This window comes from Carcharodon carcharias, chromosome 7, assembly GCF_017639515.1.
Source record: "Carcharodon carcharias isolate sCarCar2 chromosome 7, sCarCar2.pri, whole genome shotgun sequence".
Lineage (NCBI taxonomy): Eukaryota > Metazoa > Chordata > Chondrichthyes > Lamniformes > Lamnidae > Carcharodon > Carcharodon carcharias.
This window is the reverse complement of record NC_054473.1, coordinates 142,582,418-142,596,786: the sequence shown is the minus strand read 5'-3', so window position 1 is coordinate 142,596,786 and position 14,369 is coordinate 142,582,418.

Sequence of the window (14,369 nt, the reverse complement as noted above, 5' to 3'; positions counted from 1 at the left end):
AATAAGAAAGGCACTGGGTGGTAAAAACTATGTTGCTGAAGTGACACTGTGAACTTCATTGTTATTGTTATTTGGAGCAGAATGGCCCTCTTGTTTGATATTACTTAGTTCATTTCAAACTGTATAGAACCTATTCCTATTTTATGGCCACCAATTCATGCACTGTGGAGCAGGAAGAGAAAAAGAGAGAGAGAGGGAGAGGATCAATTGATGGGGTTGCCAACTGTGATTAAATGTAGCCCTGGAGGTTTCATCTCATGACTTGCCTCTTGGCTCTTGCTATTAGTCGGCCAACACCTCCACCCCTATGACACATTGCCTTCCTATGCCAATAGGAAAGCAAAAAGACTCATTACTTAATTTGATGGTGCTTGACTGTCAGCCAAACAGCTTTTTTATCCCATATTCAATATCTTTATATCTGGTAAAGAGAAATGTTCAAGGAAAATGACAAAAAAAAACAATCTTCTTTAACGTCCCAATGATTTTTCCCCAGAGTTGCACACAGCAGTGTCCTGGAGAATGATCCTCAATTTCTGGGGACTCCTGGCCAATCCTGGAAGGTTGGAACAAGACTGGAGGTGGCCATTTATAACAATGATTAAAGACAATTAACTAATGACATTGAAAAAATGGGACTATACAACAGTAATTGCCATGGCTCCTTTTAGGCATTGTCTGTCTTACACCAGAACCTGATCAAAGTCTGGAACATGGTCGCCTCGCGTGCAGCTCTCCGCTGTCAGGAGTAGCAGCTATCGCCAGAGAACCGCTGCTCAGGAATCTGCATCTCCGCCCTTTTGAGTGGCTGGCGGAGAGGAGGCCTGTGGCTGATGGGGTGACCAGGATGGGGGATGTGCTGGGTGGCAGAGGAATGGGCTGGATGATGCCCCAGGAGTTGGAGCAACATGTGTCGGTGGACATCTGGCTCATAGCCAATGCCATCCAAGACCTTAGGATGGTTGTGCTCAGCCCCGACGTCATCCTGGGTCTCGAGATGGTGCAGGTATGCAGTGGTCTTCCATCTGAACGTATCTCTGTTCGGATGAAATTCCATATTGGCCCCTAGCCCCGAACCATCCCTCAGGAGCCGGTGCACCACAACCTGAGCCGCCTCACGGAAATGCCCTCCAGACCCTTTAGCATGGTGCGGAGGATTTCCTGTGTGGGCTGCTGCTGTACACCTTCGCTTCCTTGCCCTTGCTTGCTGCCCGGACATGCCCTGACATGCCTTGTTGCTGTCCAGAGATGGAGCTCCAGTGGAAAGACCTCTATAGGGGTGTCCTCCCATTTTCCATTGGGGACCTGAGGTGGAGGGTGTTGTTGCACACAGCTGTCCAATACAACCGTAGGATATGTTGGGTCACGGACTCCCAAGGTACCTGTGTTTTTATGTGGCCTTGTGGAGTCTGTGGACCATGCGCATGTAAATTGCTATAGGCTGCACCCCCCTTTTAGTTACTTGAACAACGTTTTGCTTCTGTTTTGTTTGCACCTCAGCCCCACACTCCTGATTTATGGGCACCCTGTGGGGAGGGGGGCTGGGAGGGAGGAGGATCTCCTCGTGAACCTGCTCCTGGGCCTGGCCAAGTTGGGCATTAACAGGTCCAGGCAGCGGGAAATTGAGGGGGTCATCCAACCTGACTGTTTTCCCCTTTTCCATGGCTATGTTCACAGCTGGGTGTCCCTGGATAGGCCTTCCATACTTGATGGGGACTGGAGTGTTTTATTGACCCTTTTAATCACATTTTGGATTAATGTTTGTAAGTTTCATTTAAATTTTGTCTTTGTTTTTACAGTTTCCTTTTAAGGGGCTGCTTTTTAATTTGTCCCCAATTTTGTTAATTTAGTTTATTTGATTGTCTCAAAAAAGAGTCTACAAAGTAATTGTGACATATGTTGGCGTGATTACTCATATCAGATCCTTAGTCTTAATGAAAATACCAAATGTCTTTGAAAAAAGGCTTCAATATAAATATAATTCTCTTTTTTTACCACATCTGCAACCAGTTCAAACTAACCTCAGGAGCCAAGGTAAATCATGGGAAGAGCGAGGCCATGTTCTTTGGGAACTGGGCTGACCGATCCTTTGTCAGGGCTGACGGCCTGATGGTGCTGGGTATAGAGTTTGGAGGGACTGGGGCATGTGTTAGAAACTGGAAGAAGCGAGAGTCTCTGGTGAAAATAAAACTGGGCATGTGGGAGCAACACTCCCTCTCCATTGCGGGTAAGAACCTGGTCATCAGGTGTGAGGCACTCTCGCTGCTGCTGTATGTGGCGCAGGTCTGGCCCATTCCAGACTCCTGCGATGGTGATCACCCGAGCCATCTTTCACTTTATCTGGAGGTTGAAAATGGATCGTGTCCGCAGGGATGCGATGTACAAACCTCTAGATAAAGGGAAAAAACGTGCCCAACATTGCCCCCATATTATGGCCACCTTTGTGTGCGGCTGCATCAAGCTGTGCGTGGACCCACAGTACGCAAACACCAACTGTCACTACATGCTGAGGTTCTACCTGTCTCCGGGGTTGTGAAGGATGGATCTGGCTACGCTGCCACGGAACGCTCCAAGTAGTTGGACCGTGCCATACCACCTGTCCCTCGTGGAAAAATTTTTGCAGAGTAACATCTTTGACCACAAGTCCATCAGGCAGCGGTTGGCGCGTAATGTCTTAGAGGCCCTGCGGTAAAAGGAGAGGGTGGATCCTGTGGGATGGTTCCCCAAGCAGATTGTCAAAGTCATTTGGCAGAATGCCTCATCACTAGAACTTTCCAACAAGCACCAGGACGTAGCTTGGCTGGTGGTGAGAAAGGCCCTCCCCATCAGATCCTTCCAACACGCCAGGAGTCTCAGCCCCTCTGCATGTTGCCCTCGAGGTGGCTGTGGTGGGGACGAGACCGTTGTTCACCTCCTTTTGGATTATGCTTTTGCAAAGAAGGTCTGGAGAGAGATGCAGTGGTTTCTGTCGAGGTTCATCCTGAGCAGTTCTGTGATACAGGACTCTGCGCTCTACGGGCTGTTCCCAGGGACACACACCGAGACAAACATCAACTGCAGCTGGAGGATCATCAACTCGGTGAAAGACGCTCTTTGATCTGCCCGAAACTTGTTGGTCTTCCAGTGCAAAGAGTTGTCCCCAACCGAGTGTTGCAGACTGGCACATTCTAAAGTCCAGGACTACGTGCTGAGGGACGCACTAAAGCTTGGGGCAGCTGCCGCAAAGGCGCAATGGGGAAAGGTCACTGTCTAAGACCTTTTTGCCGCAGTGCACCGAGGAGCTGGGAACTGTTGAGATACCCTCGGGCTGTACAGCTCAAAATGAATGTATGCAGTGAATACTAATTGTATTATAATTGTATTGAAGCATCTCAGAATGCAACATGATGTATGTTGATAACTCCAATACCATTGTCTGCATTGACCATATTGAAATGATTGTAATATTCATTGATTGTATTGATGCACCTTGTGATCCATGTGTAAAAGTTGAATCTGATTGTACTTTTGTGATGGCGATTTTGAAATGTTTTGGAATGTTCTTCAAGATATTTTATGAATAAGTATATTTTTTAAAAAAATGAATGCAGCCTTGCCAACATTATATAATACCCAAGAGCATTTTTGAAAAAAAATTGCACAAGAAGTTGTCACCTAATTTGGGAGGTGTTGCAATGTATGTGTTAAAATTGTCAGTTTAATTTTTGGGTATATGAGGAGACGCAGCAAAATTACTTCTTATTGGGAAATGGGAGAATCTTTACTTTGTATCTCATGGACCAATTTGTTTCCTGGCTTGCGATTTTAAAATCCTGAGTAATATACTGGCACTGTGCCTAAATTAATCGGTTCCTTAACCAATACATTAAGATCAAAAGGGATTTGAATGTAACAAGCACTCACACAATAATGTTAGATGTCTTCTTAACATTACTTGTTCCGTTTTAGAGAGCTCACATCCTGCTTTGATGCTTTCCTTTGATGCTGAGAAGGCCTGTCCTTTTATATTTCTTGCAGACCCTTGTGACTTTCCTTAAAATATCTCCAGAGAATGCAAGAATTTGACCTTGCAAAGGAAGATGGGCTTGGATGTGCGAGTGGAGTCAAATTCCCTAAAAATGACATTGGGTCAGGACCCCGACATCATCTCACTTTTCTTCAGGTTTTACGTGGGCGGGTTTGAAGGCAAGTGGAGAACCCACAGGTAGCTGTCATGAAAGTGATTAGATTATGCAGGCAAGCAATTAAGTACTGTTTTAGCCAAGGATTCTGGCTTTAACAGCTAGTGGGCCAATGTCATGAGTTGTGTAGAATTTGCCAGGGTCACTGACACAACTGCACAGTGAGGAGTGCTTCTTCAGTGAAATAGACAGGCTGGGAAGGCTATGAACAGTGAAACTGAAGAGATCTAGCCAAGGCCAAATGAGATCACAGCAACTCTTCTCAGATAATGCTTTCAGTGTGTGACAGGTAATAGCAAACTTCTTGGAATTCACCTCAGCTGTCTTGCTTTCACTCACCTTCAGCTGCATTCCCCTGTTGCCAGCCTTTACTATAGCATGGAAGCAACTTTTACAGCTCTACCTTCCACCTCTGATGAGGAACAAGAGGAGCAGCAACAGCAACATCAAAAGTACTACCAGCAGCAGGAGCTGCTACATTTGCCCCAGCTACATGCCACTCCACATGGCAAAAGGGCAAGATATCAAGGTGTCATGAAAATATAATAATTCTAATAATATTATTGTGATTTATTGTAAAGGTAGATTAATAGTGGGGTTTGGATAGTTTCCCTGTGTGTCTGTGTGTATGTGCATATGTGTTTGTGGGACTTAACTGAATTGGAGACAGCTGGTCTGGAGGTTTTGAGTTAGCAACAAGAAGCTAGGTTTGACATGTTAAATAGATAAACATGGCTGATGTTTTAGAATGTGAGGTGTAAGGCACATTTGCATTTTTAGATAAATTAGGTTAGTTTGAATTTCAAAGAGATAGTAGGATGTTACACTTAGCCAGAAGAAGCTAAGCAAAACAGTGTGTTTATTTTTCTCAAAGGTTACTGATCAAATTAGCACTATGAAAAGATTTATATTATGAGAAAGGTAGAGTTCTAAAGACATATTGGGAAAATGGAATTTGCATTAAAAAAGGGAGAAACATGTATAGAGATGAAGCTATGTGTAAGGGGAGAAGGCATTCCAAGATCTAACACAAGTGCTAAAAGCCTCCAGCCTCTATGCATTAAGTTGCTGTCTACAGGAAGTGAAGCTGAAAAAATTCATTTTGAATGCGACTGTCTAGGGTATTGCATTGCTTTGTCTGGGTCTGTTTAAATTTACTTATGTTTACTGTTGCCTTAATGGAGATGTAACTGGAAGCCAGGTTAATTAGGGGATTTAGGAGTGATTATAGCAGTAATTTGTAAACCTCTGTATGTGCTTGAAATCTTTTCTTTTGTTAATAAATGTGTAATTTAGTTTTATAAAAAGGTCTGAAGTCATGGTAAACTTATTATTTCTGAATTCAGGGCGCATATCTCAAAATAAAATACAAATTGCAAAACAGTTGTGACCGCTTGATCAAGTTTCCCTCATGGATTTGATCTACATGGCACGCATCATCTGCCACATCATAACACAAGGCAAGATACCAACACTGGGTCTACAGATGGAGAATCAGCTCACTTGATGTATGTGAGCCAGTGCCTCAGAAAGTTTAGGTTTTCATGGCCAGTTGCTGCTGACATCTGGAGTCTCCTGGAACAAGACCTGCTTCCCAGAGGGCCAGGTGGGTATGCATTACCAGGGGCTGTCAAGGTGCCTACCTTTGCCTCTCCCTTAAGTTATGTGCTCTCTTCTCCTGCAAGCAGAGAAAGCATTACCCAGGGTAATGCTCTGGGGACCCGGGTGTTAGTGATGGCTTGTGTAGTTAGGAGGGAATAACCTTTGTGGAGAGTGACTATGAGGCATGGGTGTGAGAAGGCAATAGGATGAGAGTGAATGTGAGTTCTGGCTGTTTAGATGGGGATATGAGGTGCCTGCAGAGAGAGGAAGGTTTGAAGCTGCAAGGTGTGTTGTTCTGAGAAATGCTGTGAAGGAGAATGCTGGGAAAGTCAGAATGTGGGGTTTGGCACCTGGACATGTTATGTCACTCACCTTTCCCACACTCTTGAGTCCTGAGTCCTCCTGGTGCACTATCTCCATGTTGGAGGAACCACACTCCCATGTTGACTTATCTGACTTCTTCCTTGCATGCCTGCTTGGATGAAGAGTTTGGCCTTTTCATCCCTTCACTTCAGTCCCTTGGATCCCCCAGCAGGCCTCTAGTTAAGAGCTAGAGACTTGGTGAGCAGCATTTGCAGCTCTCCTTTCCATTCCTACGGTTGCTGCAACCTGAAAAAACCAAGTACTGGTGAGCCACTGTAACCAACGCCAGGGTCCCTTTAATTAAAAATATTTCCTTTGACAGAATGAACAGGTCATCCTGCCTAACCTTCCTGATTAGCCGGCGAACCTGGCAGTGGGATGCTAATTATATAGCTCTGTTAAAGAGCCATGGCAAAGCCCACTGGAGATTCCAATGGGTTCTTAACTTGCAAATGGTCGCACTGGCAGGGACCACGTTGATAAAATTCTGCCCATGGTGACCTGTACTAAGGAGACTAATTATAGCAAGTCAGGTGCAATAATCTTAGGAGATCACTTCTTAAAACAGCACACATTAAAGACTTGCTTTATTTTAAATGGTCTACAACCAACTAAGTATAACCTGGATGTACATACAATAAACTTACTTATCATTGCATTTTTCTACCTGAATGATAGCTTGCCAACTCACATAGCTAATAGCATTGTGACATTGGGGTGTTAAGTTGCATATTGGATCATGCAGCATTTGTTACATTGGAAGTGACTGTACTCCAAAACTAGGTCAGTCCCAAAGGTGTAGCCATTGTGTTTGCTTTGGTGGTTCTATACTGGAATTTGAATACTGCATTTGCATTGCTAAAAGTACAATTATGGTATAAAAATCTTGTACTGTATACCCAAGGCATAGCTGAGTGCTGAAGTGAGCAAAAATGTACTGCACATCACAATAAACAAATGATCTTTGGCTTGCATCAGCTAACCCATAATAAAGTGTCTACACATTATTTATTTAGGTTACAGCATACAAAATCTAAAAACAATGTGTCAAATGTTAAGGGGAGGCAGTGGGATAGTGGTATTGTCACTGGACTGGTTTTTCAGAGACCCAGGGTAATGTTCTGGGGACCTGGGTTTGAATCCCACCACGGCAGATGGTGAAATTTGAATTCAGTAAAAGTCTAATGATGACCATGAAACCATTGCCGATTGTTGTGAAAGCCCATCTGGGTCACTAATGTCCTTTAGGGAAAGAAAACTGCTGTCCTTACCTTATCTGTCCTACATGTGCCTCCAGACCCACTGCAATGTGGTTGACTCTTAAATGTCCTCTGAATGAGGGCAACTAGGGATGGGCAATAAATGCTGACCTAGCCAGCAATGCCCATATCCCATGATTGAATAAAAAAATTAAAATTAGAAATACTGTAGTAGTAATGTCTCAAATTTCCTTCAAGGGACTGGTAGTGATATCCTTTCCCAAACAACCACAGGTAGTGAGCACCCAAAGAAAGGGTGAAAAGAGGACAGGGAGACAATAACCACCACCTAAAAGTGCAAAAGGACCTGGAGACAGTAACTTACACCCAGAAGAGCAAACGAAAAGAGACCCCAGAGACTCAGTTAGTCCCTTTGTTATAAATTCAGACATTCTCAGTGTGACCTCAATGGAGCATGGGAGTTTGGTGGGGAGGGGAGGGACGTGCTCCTTTTCTTTTTCTAACTCTTTCACCTAGTAGGAACAGGTTCTAGCTCTTCTACGATGGAAAAAACTAAGTGTTTGGCAAGTATCTGATAAGTGGTCAAGGTCTATTCTGTTGCTGAAGTTTAAAATAATACAGGGATTTGTGATTAGAAGTAATTAATTAAAGCACCTAAGTATGGCAACAGGTGATGTGTCATGGCTGCCGCATGTGGGACCTCCAGGATGCCAGTGTTATCCAGGGCAAGCATGTCTGCAGTAAAAGTCTGCAGCTTGAGGAGGTTCGGCTCAGAGTCATTGAACTGGAGGCTGAGCTGCGAACACTGAGACACATCAGGGAGGGAGAAAGTTACCTGGATGCTTTGTACCAGGAGGTGGTCACACTGTTAGGATAGGATCTCTCCTGATTTGGAAGATGGCAGGGACAGTGATGTGTGATTGTAGCTGAGGCAAGCAAGTGGACTCAGAGGGCAGAGTGCACGAGTGTCAGCCCCTGCAATTGGCCAACGGATTTGAGGTTCTTTCAGCTTGTTTGGATGAGAGTGGGGGCTACAGGGTGGATCAGCCATGGCACTGTGGTGCAGGAAGCCATTCAAGTGAAGGGAGCACAAAGGAATGTAATGCCATTAGGGGGCAGTATAGTGAGGGGTATTGACATTGTTCTCTGTAGCAAGAAGTAGGAGTCCAGACGATTTTGTTGCCTGCCCAGTGCCAGGGTTTAGGACATTTACTCGGGGCTGGAGAGGAACTTGCAGTGGGAGGGGGAGGATCCAGTGGTTCATGTGGGCACCAATGACATAGGCAGGATGGGGAAGGCAGCTCTGCATAGTCAGTATGACGAGCTAGACACCAAATTAAGAAGCAGAATCTCAAAGATAATAATTTCTGGGTTATTACCTGAACCATGTGCAAATAAGATTAGAGAAATGAATGCGTGGCTCAAAGACTGGAGTGGGGGAAGTGGGTTCCAGTTCATGGGGCACTGGGGAAATTGGGATCTGTATTGTTGGAACGGTCTACACCTGAACCGTGCTGGGGCTATTGTCCTCGCAAGCCAACTAACTAGGGAAGTGGAGAGAGTTTTAAACTAAATAGTAGGGGTAAGAGGTCAAAGTTGGGAAGATGTGGTAAACCAAAGAGTAGAGAAAAGGCAAGACAGAAATATATTAATATGGGAAATGATAAACAGCACATGACAGGAAGGGACAGAGAGAACAAATCTAAGAGTAAATCAGCAGATAAGGCTAGATGCTACAAAAATAATAAAAGGACTAAACTAAAGGCTCTGTATCTAAACACAAGTAGCATTCGAAACAAAACAGATGAACTGATAACACAAATAGAAATAAATAAGTACGATCTGATAGCCATTACAGAGAGATGGCTACAGGATGATATAGGTTGGGACCTGAATTTAAGGGTACATGACATTTAGGAAGGACAAGAAGTTAGGAAAAGGTGGAGGGGTGGCTCTGTTAATTAATGATGGTATTAGCACATTAGGGAGGAATGACCTAAGTTCAGGAAACCAGGATGTAATAGTGGTTTGTGTTGAAGTGAGAAATGACAAAGGCAAAAAGTCACTTGTGAGAGTGGTGTACAGGACCCCTAATTGTAACTACACAGTAGGACAGAGTATAAAAGAAGAGATAAAGAAAATTTGTCAGAAAGGTACAGCAATAATCATGGGGGATTTTAATCTAGAGATAGACTGGAAAAATCAGATGGACAAAGGTAATGTAGATAGGTAGTGTAGAGTTCATAGAATGTTTCCAGGGTAGTTTCTTAGAACAGCACATTCTGGAGCCAACCAGAGAGCAAGCTATACTAGATCTGGTATTGAACAATTAGATAGAATTAATTGATAACTGCAGAGTTTGAAGACACACCTAGGTAGCAACAATCATAATATGTTTGAGTTTTACATTCATTTTGAGAGAGATACGAGTGTGTCCAAGACTAATATTTTAAACTTAAATAAGGGCAATTATGAGGGCATGAAAGCTGAGCTGGCTAAAGTGAACTGGCAAATGAGGTTAAGGGATAGATCAAAAGAGGTTCAGTGGCAGACATTTAAAGGGATATTTCAGCATACGCATTCCAATGAGAAAGAAAAATTCCAAGGGAAGAGCCAACCATCCGTGGTTAACTAAAAAAGTTAAAGACAGTATCAAACTTAAAGAAAAAGCTTGGAAAGAATATTGGAAAGAATATAAAGAACAGCAAAGGATGACAAAAAGATTAATAAGGAGGGAAAAATTAGAGTATGAGAGAAAGCTAGCTAGCAATATAAAGATGGAAAGTAAGAGTTTCTATAGATATTTAAATAAGAAAAATGTTAACAAATTGAGCGTTGGTCCTGTAGAAAGTGCATCTGGGGAATTGATAATGGCAAGTAGGGAGATGGTGAATGAATTAAACAGGTATTTTACTTCGGTCTTCATTATAGAGGACACAAGTTTCATCCCAGAAATAGCTGTAAATCAGGAAATGGAAGGGAGGGAGGAACTGGGGAAAATTACAATTATCAGGGAAGTGGTATTCAGCAAATTATTGGGGCTGAGAGCTGACAAATTTCCAGGTCTGGATGGACTTCATCCTAAGGTCTTGAAAGAAGGGGCTAGTGAGATAGTTGATGTGTTGGTTTTAATTTTCCAAAATTCCCTAGATTCAGGGAAGGTATCATTAGATTGGAAAATAGCAAATGTAACTTCTTTATTCAAAAAGGGAGGGAGACAGAAAGCAAGAAACTACAGGCCAGTTAGTCTAACATCTGTCATAGGGAAAATGTTAGAAGCTATTATTAAAGATGTTATAGCAGAGCACTTAGAACAATTCAAGGCAATCAGGCAGAGTCAACATGGTTTTGTGTAAGGGAAGTCATGTTTAACCAATTTGAAGGTTCTTTGAAGGTATTGCAAGTTCAGTGGATAAAGGGGAACTGGTAGATGTCCTGTACTTAGATTTCCAGAAGGCATTTGATAAAGTGCCACATCAACGGTTATCGTAGAAAATAAAAGCTTATGGTGTAGGGGGTACAAGACTGGCTTGCTAACAGAAAGCAGAGAGTTGGCATAAATTGTTTCTTTTCTGGTTGGTAAGATGTAACGAGTGGTGTGCCACAGTGATCAGTGCTGGGGCCTCATCTTTTTACAATTTATATAAATTACTTAGATGAAGGGACCAAAGGAATGGTTGCTAAATTTGTTGATGACACAAAGATAGGTAGGAAAGTAATCCGTGAAGAAGACATAAGGAGGCCACAAATGGACATAGATAGGCTAAGTGAGTGGGCAAAGATCTGGCAAGTGGAGTATAATGTGGGCAAATGTGAAATTGTTCATTTTGGCAGGAAGAATAAAAAAGAGATTCGGAGGGATCTGGGTGTCCTAGTGCATGTGTCACAAAAGGCTAATATACAGGTACAGCAAGTAATTAGGAAAGCTAATAGAATGTTATAATTTATTGTGAGGGGAATTGATTACAAATGTAGGGAGGTTATGCTTCACTTGTACAGGGCATTGGCAAGACCACATCTGGAGTATTGTGTATAGTATTGGTCTCCTTATTTAAGGAAAGGCATAAATGTGTTAGAAGCACATCAGAGAAGGCTTACCAGACTAATACCAGGAATGTGTAGGTTGTCTAATGAGGAAACATAGGAACATAGAAAATGGGAGCAGGAGTAGGCCTCTCGACCCTTCGAACCTGCTCCGCCATTCATTATGATCATGGCTGATTATCCAACTCAATAGCCTGCTCCCGCTTTCTCCCTATATTCTTTGATCCCTTTCATCCCAAGAGCTATATCTAACTCCTTTTTGAAAACATACAATATTTTGGCCTCAATTACTTTCTGTGGTAGCAAATTCCACAGGCTTACCACTCTCTGGGTGAAGAAATTTCTTCTCATCTCAGTCCTAAATGGTCTACCCCGTATCCTCAGACTGTGACCCTTGGTTCTGGACTCCCCTGCCATTGGGAATATTCTTTCTGCATCTCTCCTCTCTAGTCCTGTTAGAATTTTATAGGTTTCTATGAGATCCCCCCCTCATTCTTCTGAACTCCAGCGAATATAATCATATTCAATCTCTCCTCATGTGTCAGTACCCCCATCCCAGGAATCAGTCGGGTAAACCTTCGCTGCACTCCCTCTATAGCAAGAACATCCTTCCTCAGATAAGGAGACCAAAACAGCACACAAATTTCCAGGTGTGGTTTCACCAAGGCCCTGTATAATTGCAGCAAGATATCCCTGCTCCCGTACTTGAATTCTCTGGCCACGAAGGCTTACATACCATTTGCCTTCTTTTACCGCCTGCTGCACCTGCGTGCTTACCTTCAGCGACTGGTGTACAAGGACTCCCAGGTCTTGTTGCACATTCCCCTCTCTCAATTTGTAGCCATTCAGATAATAATCTGCCTTCCTGTTTTTGCTACCAAAGTGGATAACCCCACATTTATCCACCTTATACTGCGTCTGCCATGCATTTGCCCACTCACTGAGCTTGTCAAAGGTTGGACAGATTGGAAAGGTTGGACAGGCTAGGCTTGTATCCAGTGGAATTTAGAAGAGTAAGACGTGACTTGATTGAAACCTTTAAGATCCTGAGCGGCCTTGACAGGGTGGATGCGGAGAGGATATTTTCTCTTGTGGGAGAATCTAGAACTAGGGGTCACTCATTTAAGACAGAGACGAGGAGAATTCTTTTCTCGTGGAGGGTCGTTGAGTCTTTGGGACTCACTTCCTCAAAAGGCAGTGGAAGCTGTTTTTTCAAATATTTTTAAGGCAGAGTTGGATAGATTCTTGATTAAAAAGGGGGTGAAAGGTTATTGGGGGTAGGCAGGAATGTGGGGTTGAGGTTACATTCAGATCAGCCAGGATCTTATTGAATGGCGAAGCAGGCTTGAGGGACCGAGTGGCCTACTCCTGCTCCTAATTTCTATGTCCGTATGTTTGTATAAACAGCAGCTGTACATTCTCAATCACTATTACTGAAATTTGTTTAAGCCTAGAAATCTCTGTTAATGATATCCCAGGAAAGATGCTTCATGCTTTTGTGCGATGTTACAACAAAAAGTGCTTGTTTGCTAATATCACAAACAATGTTTACTAGGCCACATTGAGCGGGAGAGTTAAACTTTATCCCTTTCCCAAAAAAGTCATTTAAAATGTGAAATAACAATAAAATGAACAATGTTTGCTACTGTTGATATTTGTTATCTGGAGCTGAAATATAAAAGTTGCCATAATTAATAGAAGAAGCTTGCTGCAATTTCCCAGTTCACCAGATGCCAGGGACTAATGACACTAAACATGGGATAGCCTCAGAAGAAAAGTCTACTACTACTAGGCAATCTTTATTCAAATTACTTAAGCTCTGACTGCATACCAATAGCAGTCAGCAGCTGCCCTTGTCAATCAGAAAGTAAGAAAGATATTTCAATCAGACATTTTGTATGCTGTTGACAGAGGAAATGTATTGCATTTGGATGTTATCAACAACAAAACTTCTGCAATTTAAAAGCAAACCAATCACTTCATCATCAATCTTCTTTTAAAGTAATTCTGTCATTTATGGCAAGCGGGTACTTCAGTTGAGTGTAAGCACCCCAGAAGTTCATGAGCATGACATTTTTTTCACTCAGATTCTCCACTACTTATCCCAGCATGCAATTCAATTTGACCCCTGTCACCAGGCCTTGATTAACTACTTTAGTGTCATAACCCACCACCTTGCATTCTGTTATCCAGAATTACACTGTTCTTCCAGCACACTGAAAGCTGCTCATGATAGCGCTAAGTCAGGCAGTAACTCTGGATATAGTGAGCAGCACTGAGACTCATCTATTCTTCAGCAAAGAGGAACACAGCAAAATGCCTGAAACTGTAGCTTGGTAGTGAAGTGTAAGAGCTCCCAGTATTAGTGGGTAGAATTGAAGTTTAAGAGCAAAGGATTTACAAAGCACATAATTATTTTGCTAGGATCATGAAACATGGAATTCTCAATCGCCCATGAGGGTAAGGCTGGGTAGGGGAATACTTTGAAAATATTGCTCTCAAATGGTGTGCCTGATGCCTGATAATTCTGATGCCTCCAAATTATGCTGCAATTTTCAAAGCAACGATGGGGCAGCTGGGGAGCTAGCACCCCACTTGCCTCTGACTAACTGGTCATTATGCCTGCTGAAGAGATTGTTAACAGGCTGACAAGGTCCAAAATCTGGGGCACACTAATGTACAGCTGTCGGGAGCACAGCGGGAAGTCGTTATTTATTGGTACTGCTGTATGTTTAATGCATGATTGGCCATATTTTGATTTTTCTTTGGAGGGAAACTGATTTTCCTCCGCATTCCTGACCATGCTCCATGTTCCTCTGGCCTTTTTGTGCATCAGGAATGACTAGGTTTGGGAATGCCCCTGCTGAGGTTGGGTTCCCCATATTAAATGGGGGACAAAAACTAGATTTACTCCCATACACCATTTTCATCTGGCGATGAGGGGTTTTGGCAACCAATG